The 9,452-nt window shown below is 69.6% G+C and overlaps 13 non-coding genes and 1 pseudogene across 13 annotated transcripts; all 14 read left to right on the top strand.

Moving 5' to 3' along the window:
• The first annotated feature begins 318 nt into the window (after positions 1-318).
• Positions 319-437, top strand: LOC129785426 (5S ribosomal RNA). Its single transcript, XR_008749503.1, has one exon. It is a non-coding gene; the product is annotated as a 5S ribosomal RNA (ribosomal RNA).
• A 570-nt stretch (positions 438-1,007) lies between these two features.
• On the top strand, positions 1,008-1,126 carry LOC129785425 (5S ribosomal RNA). The gene has a single exon (XR_008749502.1). It is a non-coding gene; the product is annotated as a 5S ribosomal RNA (ribosomal RNA).
• A 570-nt stretch (positions 1,127-1,696) lies between these two features.
• Positions 1,697-1,815, top strand: LOC129785553 (5S ribosomal RNA). The gene has a single exon (XR_008749628.1). It is a non-coding gene; the product is annotated as a 5S ribosomal RNA (ribosomal RNA).
• Positions 1,816-2,388: 573 nt separating this feature from the next.
• LOC129785552 (5S ribosomal RNA) lies at positions 2,389-2,507 on the top strand. The gene has a single exon (XR_008749627.1). It is a non-coding gene; the product is annotated as a 5S ribosomal RNA (ribosomal RNA).
• A 571-nt stretch (positions 2,508-3,078) lies between these two features.
• LOC129785551 (5S ribosomal RNA) lies at positions 3,079-3,197 on the top strand. Its single transcript, XR_008749626.1, has one exon. It is a non-coding gene; the product is annotated as a 5S ribosomal RNA (ribosomal RNA).
• Positions 3,198-3,767: 570 nt separating this feature from the next.
• On the top strand, positions 3,768-3,886 carry LOC129785550 (5S ribosomal RNA). The gene has a single exon (XR_008749625.1). It is a non-coding gene; the product is annotated as a 5S ribosomal RNA (ribosomal RNA).
• A 571-nt stretch (positions 3,887-4,457) lies between these two features.
• On the top strand, positions 4,458-4,576 carry LOC129785549 (5S ribosomal RNA). Its single transcript, XR_008749624.1, has one exon. It is a non-coding gene; the product is annotated as a 5S ribosomal RNA (ribosomal RNA).
• Positions 4,577-5,146: 570 nt separating this feature from the next.
• LOC129785547 (5S ribosomal RNA) lies at positions 5,147-5,265 on the top strand. The gene has a single exon (XR_008749622.1). It is a non-coding gene; the product is annotated as a 5S ribosomal RNA (ribosomal RNA).
• A 572-nt stretch (positions 5,266-5,837) lies between these two features.
• LOC129785546 (5S ribosomal RNA) lies at positions 5,838-5,956 on the top strand. The gene has a single exon (XR_008749621.1). It is a non-coding gene; the product is annotated as a 5S ribosomal RNA (ribosomal RNA).
• A 575-nt stretch (positions 5,957-6,531) lies between these two features.
• On the top strand, positions 6,532-6,650 carry LOC129785545 (5S ribosomal RNA). The gene has a single exon (XR_008749620.1). It is a non-coding gene; the product is annotated as a 5S ribosomal RNA (ribosomal RNA).
• Positions 6,651-7,220: 570 nt separating this feature from the next.
• LOC129785544 (5S ribosomal RNA) lies at positions 7,221-7,339 on the top strand. The gene has a single exon (XR_008749619.1). It is a non-coding gene; the product is annotated as a 5S ribosomal RNA (ribosomal RNA).
• Positions 7,340-7,908: 569 nt separating this feature from the next.
• Positions 7,909-8,027, top strand: LOC129785543 (5S ribosomal RNA). The gene has a single exon (XR_008749618.1). It is a non-coding gene; the product is annotated as a 5S ribosomal RNA (ribosomal RNA).
• Positions 8,028-8,597: 570 nt separating this feature from the next.
• LOC129785512 (5S ribosomal RNA) lies at positions 8,598-8,719 on the top strand (annotated as a pseudogene).
• Positions 8,720-9,293: 574 nt separating this feature from the next.
• Positions 9,294-9,411, top strand: LOC129785509 (5S ribosomal RNA). The gene has a single exon (XR_008749586.1). It is a non-coding gene; the product is annotated as a 5S ribosomal RNA (ribosomal RNA).
• The last annotated feature ends 41 nt before the right edge of the window (positions 9,412-9,452 follow it).

Raw genomic sequence — 9,452 nt, 5'->3', positions numbered from 1 at the left:
GGTGCAGGCGTTGTTGCGCGCGTGGTGCTGGTGGTTCAGGTGTGCGCGGGGATTGCCTGCTGCTGCCCTGCCCGGTGAGCGAGGAGGGCTGTAGGGCGGTGTGCGAGCAGGGTAGGTGTTTGTTGGCGCGGTCTGCATGGGCGCGGTGCGGGGCAGGTGCGTGCTGGGGGTAGTTGCGTGTGTTGCGTTGGGTGTTGGTTGTGTGTCGGGTGTGCGGGGTCGGTTGCGGGCGCCCTGCGTCGGGGTTGGGGGTGGCTGCAGGGTTGTGCGTGAGCGTGTGTGGCGTTTGTGGAGAGGGCTGCTGGGGGGAGAGGGGGTGCCTACGGCCATACCACCCTGAGAACGCCCGATCTCGTCTGATCTCGGAAGCTAAGCAGGGTCGGGCCCGGTTAGTACTTGGATGGGAGACCGCCTGGGAATACCGGGTGCTGTAGGCTTTTTACCGAGGGGCGCCTGCGGGAAGCCCCCCCCCTTTTGCGGCAGGGGCGTTGCGGAGGCTTGGGGGCCTTGCGCGTGAGCTGGTGCTGCTTGCGCGGGTCAGGCCGGTGGGGCGGGCGGGCGCGGGTGGCGGCCTGCTGCCCCGCAGCCTCGTTGCGGAGGGCCGAAGCGTGGCGTGGGAGCGAGCGTGGCAGCTGCCTGTTGCGAGGGCTGCCGTTAGGTAGCGGGGGGCCGTTGCGTTGCGGCCGGTAGGTGCAGGCGTTGTTGCGCGCGTGGTGCTGGTGGTTCAGGTGTGCGCGGGGATTGCCTGCTGCTGCCCTGCCCGGTGAGCGAGGAGGGCTGTAGGGCGGTGTGCGAGCAGGGCAGGTGTTTGTTGGCGCGGTCTGCATGGGCGCGGTGCGGGGCAGGTGCGTGCTGGGGGTAGTTGCGTGTGTTGCGTTGGGTGTTGGTTGTGTGTCGGGTGTGCGGGGTCGGTTGCGGGCGCCCTGCGTCGGGGTTGGGGGTGGCTGCAGGGTTGTGCGTGAGCGTGTGTGGCGTTTGTGGAGAGGGCTGCTGGCGGGAGAGGGGGTGCCTACGGCCATACCACCCTGAGAACGCCCGATCTCGTCTGATCTCGGAAGCTAAGCAGGGTCGGGCCCGGTTAGTACTTGGATGGGAGACCGCCTGGGAATACCGGGTGCTGTAGGCTTTTTACCGAGGGGCGCCTGCGGGAAGCCCCCCCCCTTTTGCGGCAGGGGCGTTGCGGAGGCTTGGGGGCCTTGCGCGTGAGCTGGTGCTGCTTGCGCGGGTCAGGCCGGTGGGGCGGGCGGGCGCGGTGGCGGCCTGCTGCCCCGCAGCCTCGTTGCGGAGGGCCGAAGCGTGGCGTGGGAGCGAGCGTGGCAGCTGCCTGTTGCGAGGGCTGCCGTTAGGTAGCGGGGGGCCGTTGCGTTGCGGCCGGTAGGTGCAGGCGTTGTTGCGCGCGTGGTGCTGGTGGTTCAGGTGTGCGCGGGGATTGCCTGCTGCTGCCCTGCCCGGTGAGCGAGGAGGGCTGTAGGGCGGTGTGCGAGCAGGGTAGGTGTTTGTTGGCGCGGTCTGCATGGGCGCGGTGCGGGGCAGGTGCGTGCTGGGGGTAGTTGCGTGTGTTGCGTTGGGTGTTGGTTGTGTGTCGGGTGTGCGGGGTCGGTTGCGGGCGCCCTGCGTCGGGGTTGGGGGTGGCTGCAGGGTTGTGCGTGAGCGTGTGTGGCGTTTGTGGAGAGGGCTGCTGGCGGGAGAGGGGGGTGCCTACGGCCATACCACCCTGAGAACGCCCGATCTCGTCTGATCTCGGAAGCTAAGCAGGGTCGGGCCCGGTTAGTACTTGGATGGGAGACCGCCTGGGAATACCGGGTGCTGTAGGCTTTTTACCGAGGGGCGCCTGCGGGAAGCCCCCCCCCCCTTTTGCGGCAGGGGCGTTGCGGAGGCTTGGGGGCCTTGCGCGTGAGCTGGTGCTGCTTGCGCGGGTCAGGCCGGTGGGGCGGGCGGGCGCGGGTGGCGGCCTGCTGCCCCGCAGCCTCGTTGCGGAGGGCCGAAGCGTGGCGTGGGAGCGAGCGTGGCAGCTGCCTGTTGCGAGGGCTGCCGTTAGGTAGCGGGGGGCCGTTGCGTTGCGGCCGGTAGGTGCAGGCGTTGTTGCGCGCGTGGTGCTGGTGGTTCAGGTGTGCGCGGGGATTGCCTGCTGCTGCCCTGCCCGGTGAGCGAGGAGGGCTGTAGGGCGGTGTGCGAGCAGGGTAGGTGTTTGTTGGCGCGGTCTGCATGGGCGCGGTGCGGGGCAGGTGCGTGCTGGGGGTAGTTGCGTGTGTTGCGTTGGGTGTTGGTTGTGTGTCGGGTGTGCGGGGTCGGTTGCGGGCGCCCTGCGTCGGGGTTGGGGGTGGCTGCAGGGTTGTGCGTGAGCGTGTGTGGCGTTTGTGGAGAGGGCTGCTGGCGGGAGAGGGGGGTGCCTACGGCCATACCACCCTGAGAACGCCCGATCTCGTCTGATCTCGGAAGCTAAGCAGGGTCGGGCCCGGTTAGTACTTGGATGGGAGACCGCCTGGGAATACCGGGTGCTGTAGGCTTTTTACCGAGGGGCGCCTGCGGGAAGCCCCCCCCCCTTTTGCGGCAGGGGCGTTGCGGAGGCTTGGGGGCCTTGCGCGTGAGCTGGTGCTGCTTGCGCGGGTCAGGCCGGTGGGGCGGGCGGGGCGCGGTGGCGGCCTGCTGCCCCGCAGCCTCGTTGCGGAGGGCCGAAGCGTGGCGTGGGAGCGAGCGTGGCAGCTGCCTGTTGCGAGGGCTGCCGTTAGGTAGCGGGGGGCCGTTGCGTTGCGGCCGGTAGGTGCAGGCGTTGTTGCGCGCGTGGTGCTGGTGGTTCAGGTGTGCGCGGGGATTGCCTGCTGCTGCCCTGCCCGGTGAGCGAGGAGGGCTGTAGGGCGGTGTGCGAGCAGGGTAGGTGTTTGTTGGCGCGGTCTGCATGGGCGCGGTGCGGGGCAGGTGCGTGCTGGGGGTAGTTGCGTGTGTTGCGTTGGGTGTTGGTTGTGTGTCGGGTGTGCGGGGTCGGTTGCGGGCGCCCTGCGTCGGGGTTGGGGGTGGCTGCAGGGTTGTGCGTGAGCGTGTGTGGCGTTTGTGGAGAGGGCTGCTGGCGGGAGAGGGGGTGCCTACGGCCATACCACCCTGAGAACGCCCGATCTCGTCTGATCTCGGAAGCTAAGCAGGGTCGGGCCCGGTTAGTACTTGGATGGGAGACCGCCTGGGAATACCGGGTGCTGTAGGCTTTTTACCGAGGGGCGCCTGCGGGAAGCCCCCCCCCCTTTTGCGGCAGGGGCGTTGCGGAGGCTTGGGGGCCTTGCGCGTGAGCTGGTGCTGCTTGCGCGGGTCAGGCCGGTGGGGCGGGCGGGCGCGGTGGCGGCCTGCTGCCCCGCAGCCTCGTTGCGGAGGGCCGAAGCGTGGCGTGGGAGCGAGCGTGGCAGCTGCCTGTTGCGAGGGCTGCCGTTAGGTAGCGGGGGGCCGTTGCGTTGCGGCCGGTAGGTGCAGGCGTTGTTGCGCGCGTGGTGCTGGTGGTTCAGGTGTGCGCGGGGATTGCCTGCTGCTGCCCTGCCCGGTGAGCGAGGAGGGCTGTAGGGCGGTGTGCGAGCAGGGTAGGTGTTTGTTGGCGCGGTCTGCATGGGCGCGGTGCGGGGCAGGTGCGTGCTGGGGGTAGTTGCGTGTGTTGCGTTGGGTGTTGGTTGTGTGTCGGGTGTGCGGGGTCGGTTGCGGGCGCCCTGCGTCGGGGTTGGGGGTGGCTGCAGGGTTGTGCGTGAGCGTGTGTGGCGTTTGTGGAGAGGGCTGCTGGCGGGAGAGGGGGTGCCTACGGCCATACCACCCTGAGAACGCCCGATCTCGTCTGATCTCGGAAGCTAAGCAGGGTCGGGCCCGGTTAGTACTTGGATGGGAGACCGCCTGGGAATACCGGGTGCTGTAGGCTTTTTACCGAGGGGCGCCTGCGGGAAGCCCCCCCCCCTTTTGCGGCAGGGGCGTTGCGGAGGCTTGGGGGCCTTGCGCGTGAGCTGGTGCTGCTTGCGCGGGTCAGGCCGGTGGGGCGGGCGGGCGCGGTGGCGGCCTGCTGCCCCGCAGCCTCGTTGCGGAGGGCCGAAGCGTGGCGTGGGAGCGAGCGTGGCAGCTGCCTGTTGCGAGGGCTGCCGTTAGGTAGCGGGGGGGCCGTTGCGTTGCGGCCGGTAGGTGCAGGCGTTGTTGCGCGCGTGGTGCTGGTGGTTCAGGTGTGCGCGGGGATTGCCTGCTGCTGCCCTGCCCGGTGAGCGAGGAGGGCTGTAGGGCGGTGTGCGAGCAGGGTAGGTGTTTGTTGGCGCGGTCTGCATGGGCGCGGTGCGGGGCAGGTGCGTGCTGGGGGTAGTTGCGTGTGTTGCGTTGGGTGTTGGTTGTGTGTCGGGTGTGCGGGGTCGGTTGCGGGCGCCCTGCGTCGGGGTTGGGGGTGGCTGCAGGGTTGTGCGTGAGCGTGTGTGGCGTTTGTGGAGAGGGCTGCTGGCGGGAGAGGGGGTGCCTACGGCCATACCACCCTGAGAACGCCCGATCTCGTCTGATCTCGGAAGCTAAGCAGGGTCGGGCCCGGTTAGTACTTGGATGGGAGACCGCCTGGGAATACCGGGTGCTGTAGGCTTTTTACCGAGGGGCGCCTGCGGGAAGCCCCCCCCCTTTTGCGGCAGGGGCGTTGCGGAGGCTTGGGGGCCTTGCGCGTGAGCTGGTGCTGCTTGCGCGGGTCAGGCCGGTGGGGCGGGCGGGCGCGGGTGGCGGCCTGCTGCCCCGCAGCCTCGTTGCGGAGGGCCGAAGCGTGGCGTGGGAGCGAGCGTGGCAGCTGCCTGTTGCGAGGGCTGCCGTTAGGTAGCGGGGGGCCGTTGCGTTGCGGCCGGTAGGTGCAGGCGTTGTTGCGCGCGTGGTGCTGGTGGTTCAGGTGTGCGCGGGGATTGCCTGCTGCTGCCCTGCCCGGTGAGCGAGGAGGGCTGTAGGGCGGTGTGCGAGCAGGGTAGGTGTTTGTTGGCGCGGTCTGCATGGGCGCGGTGCGGGGCAGGTGCGTGCTGGGGGTAGTTGCGTGTGTTGCGTTGGGTGTTGGTTGTGTGTCGGGTGTGCGGGGTCGGTTGCGGGCGCCCTGCGTCGGGGTTGGGGGTGGCTGCAGGGTTGTGCGTGAGCGTGTGTGGCGTTTGTGGAGAGGGCTGCTGGCGGGAGAGGGGGTGCCTACGGCCATACCACCCTGAGAACGCCCGATCTCGTCTGATCTCGGAAGCTAAGCAGGGTCGGGCCCGGTTAGTACTTGGATGGGAGACCGCCTGGGAATACCGGGTGCTGTAGGCTTTTTACCGAGGGGCGCCTGCGGGAAGCCCCCCCCCTTTTGCGGCAGGGGCGTTGCGGAGGCTTGGGGGCCTTGCGCGTGAGCTGGTGCTGCTTGCGCGGGTCAGGCCGGTGGGGCGGGCGGGCGCGCGGTGGCGGCCTGCTGCCCCGCAGCCTCGTTGCGGAGGGCCGAAGCGTGGCGTGGGAGCGAGCGTGGCAGCTGCCTGTTGCGAGGGCTGCCGTTAGGTAGCGGGGGGGCCGCTGCGTTGCGGCCGGTAGGTGCAGGCGTTGTTGCGCGCGTGGTGCTGGTGGTTCAGGTGTGCGCGGGGATTGCCTGCTGCTGCCCTGCCCGGTGAGCGAGGAGGGCTGTAGGGCGGTGTGCGAGCAGGGTAGGTGTTTGTTGGCGCGGTCTGCATGGGCGCGGTGCGGGGCAGGTGCGTGCTGGGGGTAGTTGCGTGTGTTGCGTTGGGTGTTGGTTGTGTGTCGGGTGTGCGGGGTCGGTTGCGGGCGCCCTGCGTCGGGGTTGGGGGTGGCTGCAGGGTTGTGCGTGAGCGTGTGTGGCGTTTGTGGAGAGGGCTGCTGGCGGGAGAGGGGGTGCCTACGGCCATACCACCCTGAGAACGCCCGATCTCGTCTGATCTCGGAAGCTAAGCAGGGTCGGGCCCGGTTAGTACTTGGATGGGAGACCGCCTGGGAATACCGGGTGCTGTAGGCTTTTTACCGAGGGGCGCCTGCGGGAAGCCCCCCCCCTTTTGCGGCAGGGGCGTTGCGGAGGCTTGGGGGCCTTGCGCGTGAGCTGGTGCTGCTTGCGCGGGTCAGGCCGGTGGGGCGGGGCGGGCGCGCGGGTGGCGGCCTGCTGCCCCGCAGCCTCGTTGCGGAGGGCCGAAGCGTGGCGTGGGAGCGAGCGTGGCAGCTGCCTGTTGCGAGGGCTGCCGTTAGGTAGCGGGGGGCCGTTGCGTTGCGGCCGGTAGGTGCAGGTGTTGTTGCGCGCGTGGTGCTGGTGGTTCAGGTGTGCGCGGGGATTGCCTGCTGCTGCCCTGCCCGGTGAGCGAGGAGGGCTGTAGGGCGGTGTGCGAGCAGGGTAGGTGTTTGTTGGCGCGGTCTGCATGGGCGCGGTGCGGGGCAGGTGCGTGCTGGGGGTAGTTGCGTGTGTTGCGTTGGGTGTTGGTTGTGTGTCGGGTGTGCGGGGGTCGGTTGCGGGGCGCCCTGCGTCGGGGTTGGGGGTGGCTGCAGGGTTGTGCGTGAGCGTGTGTGGCGTTTGTGGAGAGGGCTGCTGGCGGGAGAGGGGGTGCCTACGGCCATACCACCCTGAGAACGCCCGATCTCGTCTGATCTCGGAAGCTAAGCAGGGTCGGGCCCGGTTAGTACTTGGATGGGAGACCGCCTGGGAATACCGGGTGCTGTAGGCTTTTTACCGAGGGGCGCCTGCGGGAAGCCCCCCCCCCTTTTGCGGCAGGGGCGTTGCGGAGGCTTGGGGGCCTTGCGCGTGAGCTGGTGCTGCTTGCGCGGGTCAGGCCGGTGGGGCGGGCGGGCGCGGTGGCGGCCTGCTGCCCCGCAGCCTCGTTGCGGAGGGCCGAAGCGTGGCGTGGGAGCGAGCGTGGCAGCTGCCTGTTGCGAGGGCTGCCGTTAGGTAGCGGGGGGCCGTTGCGTTGCGGCCGGTAGGTGCAGGCGTTGTTGCGCGCGTGGTGCTGGTGGTTCAGGTGTGCGCGGGGATTGCCTGCTGCTGCCCTGCCCGGTGAGCGAGGAGGGCTGTAGGGCGGTGTGCGAGCAGGGTAGGTGTTTGTTGGCGCGGTCTGCATGGGCGCGGTGCGGGGCAGGTGCGTGCTGGGGGTAGTTGCGTGTGTTGCGTTGGGTGTTGGTTGTGTGTCGGGTGTGCGGGGTCGGTTGCGGGCGCCCTGCGTCGGGGTTGGGGGTGGCTGCAGGGTTGTGCGTGAGCGTGTGTGGCGTTTGTGGAGAGGGCTGCTGGCGGGAGAGGGGGTGCCTACGGCCATACCACCCTGAGAACGCCCGATCTCGTCTGATCTCGGAAGCTAAGCAGGGTCGGGCCCGGTTAGTACTTGGATGGGAGACCGCCTGGGAATACCGGGTGCTGTAGGCTTTTTACCGAGGGGCGCCTGCGGGAAGCCCCCCCCCTTTTGCGGCAGGGGCGTTGCGGAGGCTTGGGGGCCTTGCGCGTGAGCTGGTGCTGCTTGCGCGGGTCAGGCCGGTGGGGCGGGCGGGCGCGGTGGCGGCCTGCTGCCCCGCAGCCTCGTTGCGGAGGGCCGAAGCGTGGCGTGGGAGCGAGCGTGGCAGCTGCCTGTTGCGAGGGCTGCCGTTAGGTAGCGGGGGGCCGTTGCGTTGCGGCCGGTAGGTGCAGGCGTTGTTGCGCGCGTGGTGCTGGTGGTTCAGGTGTGCGCGGGGATTGCCTGCTGCTGCCCTGCCCGGTGAGCGAGGAGGGCTGTAGGGCGGTGTGCGAGCAGGGTAGGTGTTTGTTGGCGCGGTCTGCATGGGCGCGGTGCGGGGCAGGTGCGTGCTGGGGGTAGTTGCGTGTGTTGCGTTGGGTGTTGGTTGTGTGTCGGGTGTGCGGGGTCGGTTGCGGGCGCCCTGCGTCGGGGTTGGGGGTGGCTGCAGGGTTGTGCGTGAGCGTGTGTGGCGTTTGTGGAGAGGGCTGCTGGCGGGAGAGGGGGTGCCTACGGCCATACCACCCTGAGAACGCCCGATCTCGTCTGATCTCGGAAGCTAAGCAGGGTCGGGCCCGGTTAGTACTTGGATGGGAGACCGCCTGGGAATACCGGGTGCTGTAGGCTTTTTTACCGAGGGGCGCCTGCGGGAAGCCCCCCCCCTTTTGCGGCAGGGGCGTTGCGGAGGCTTGGGGGCCTTGCGCGTGAGCTGGTGCTGCTTGCGCGGGTCAGGCCGGTGGGGCGGGCGGGCGCGGTGGCGGCCTGCTGCCCCGCAGCCTCGTTGCGGAGGGCCGAAGCGTGGCGTGGGAGCGAGCGTGGCAGCTGCCTGTTGCGAGGGCTGCCGTTAGGTAGCGGGGGGCCGTTGCGTTGCGGCCGGTAGGTGCAGGCGTTGTTGCGCGCGTGGTGCTGGTGGTTCAGGTGTGCGCGGGGATTGCCTGCTGCTGCCCTGCCCGGTGAGCGAGGAGGGCTGTAGGGCGTGTGCGAGCAGGGTAGGTGTTTGTTGGCGCGGTCTGCATGGGCGCGGTGCGGGGCAGGTGCGTGCTGGGGGTAGTTGCGTGTGTTGCGTTGGGTGTTGGTTGTGTGTCGGGTGTGCGGGGTCGGTTGCGGGCGCCCTGCGTCGGGGGTTGGGGGTGGCTGCAGGGTTGTGCGTGAGCGTGTGTGGCGTTTGTGGAGAGGGCTGCTGGCGGGAGAGGGGGTGCCTACGGCCCATACCACCCTGAGAACGCCCGATCTCGTCTGATCTCGGGAAGCTAAGCAGGGTCGGGCCCGGTTAGTACTTGGATGGGAGACCGCCTGGGAATACGGGGGTGCTGTAGGCTTTTTACCGAGGGGCGCCTGCGGGAAGCCCCCCCCCCTTTTGCGGCAGGGGCGTTGCGGAGGCTTGGGGGCCTTGCGCGTGAGCTGGTGCTGCTTGCGCGGGTCAGGCCGGTGGGGCGGGCTGGGCGCGGTGGCGGCCTGCTGCCCCGCAGCCTCGTTGCGGAGGGGCCGAAGCGTGGCGTGGGAGCGAGCGTGGCAGCTGCCTGTTGCGAGGGCTGCCGTTAGGTAGCGGGGGGCCGTTGCGTTGCGGCCGGTAGGTGCAGGCGTTGTTGCGCGCGTGGTGCTGGTGGTTCAGGTGTGCGCGGGGATTGCCTGCTGCTGCCCTGCCCGGTGGAGCGAGGAGGGCTGTAGGGGCGGTGTGCGAGCAGGGTAGGTGTTTGTTGGCGCGGTCTGCATGGGCGCGGTGCGGGGCAGGTGCGTGCTGGGGGTAGTTGCGTGTGTTGCGTTGGGTGTTGGTTGTGTGTCGGGTGTGCGGGGTCGGTTGCGGGCGCCCTGCGTCGGGGTTGGGGGTGGCTGCAGGGTTGTGCGTGAGCGTGTGTGGCGTTTGTGGAGAGGGCTGCTGGCGGGAGAGGGGGTGCCTACGGCCATACCACCTGAGAACGCCCGATCTCGTCTGATCTCGGAAGCTAAGCAGGGTCGGGCCCGGTTAGTACTTGGATGGGAGACCGCCTGGGAATACCGGGTGCTGTAGGCTTTTTACCGAGGGGGCGCCTGCGGGAAGGCCCCCCCCCTTTT

The sequence above is a fragment of the Falco peregrinus genome, chromosome 12 (genome assembly GCF_023634155.1).
Source record: "Falco peregrinus isolate bFalPer1 chromosome 12, bFalPer1.pri, whole genome shotgun sequence".
Taxonomy (NCBI): domain Eukaryota; kingdom Metazoa; phylum Chordata; class Aves; order Falconiformes; family Falconidae; genus Falco; species Falco peregrinus.
Note: the sequence above shows the minus strand (reverse complement) of the source record. Positions and strands in the feature narration are given on the sequence as shown.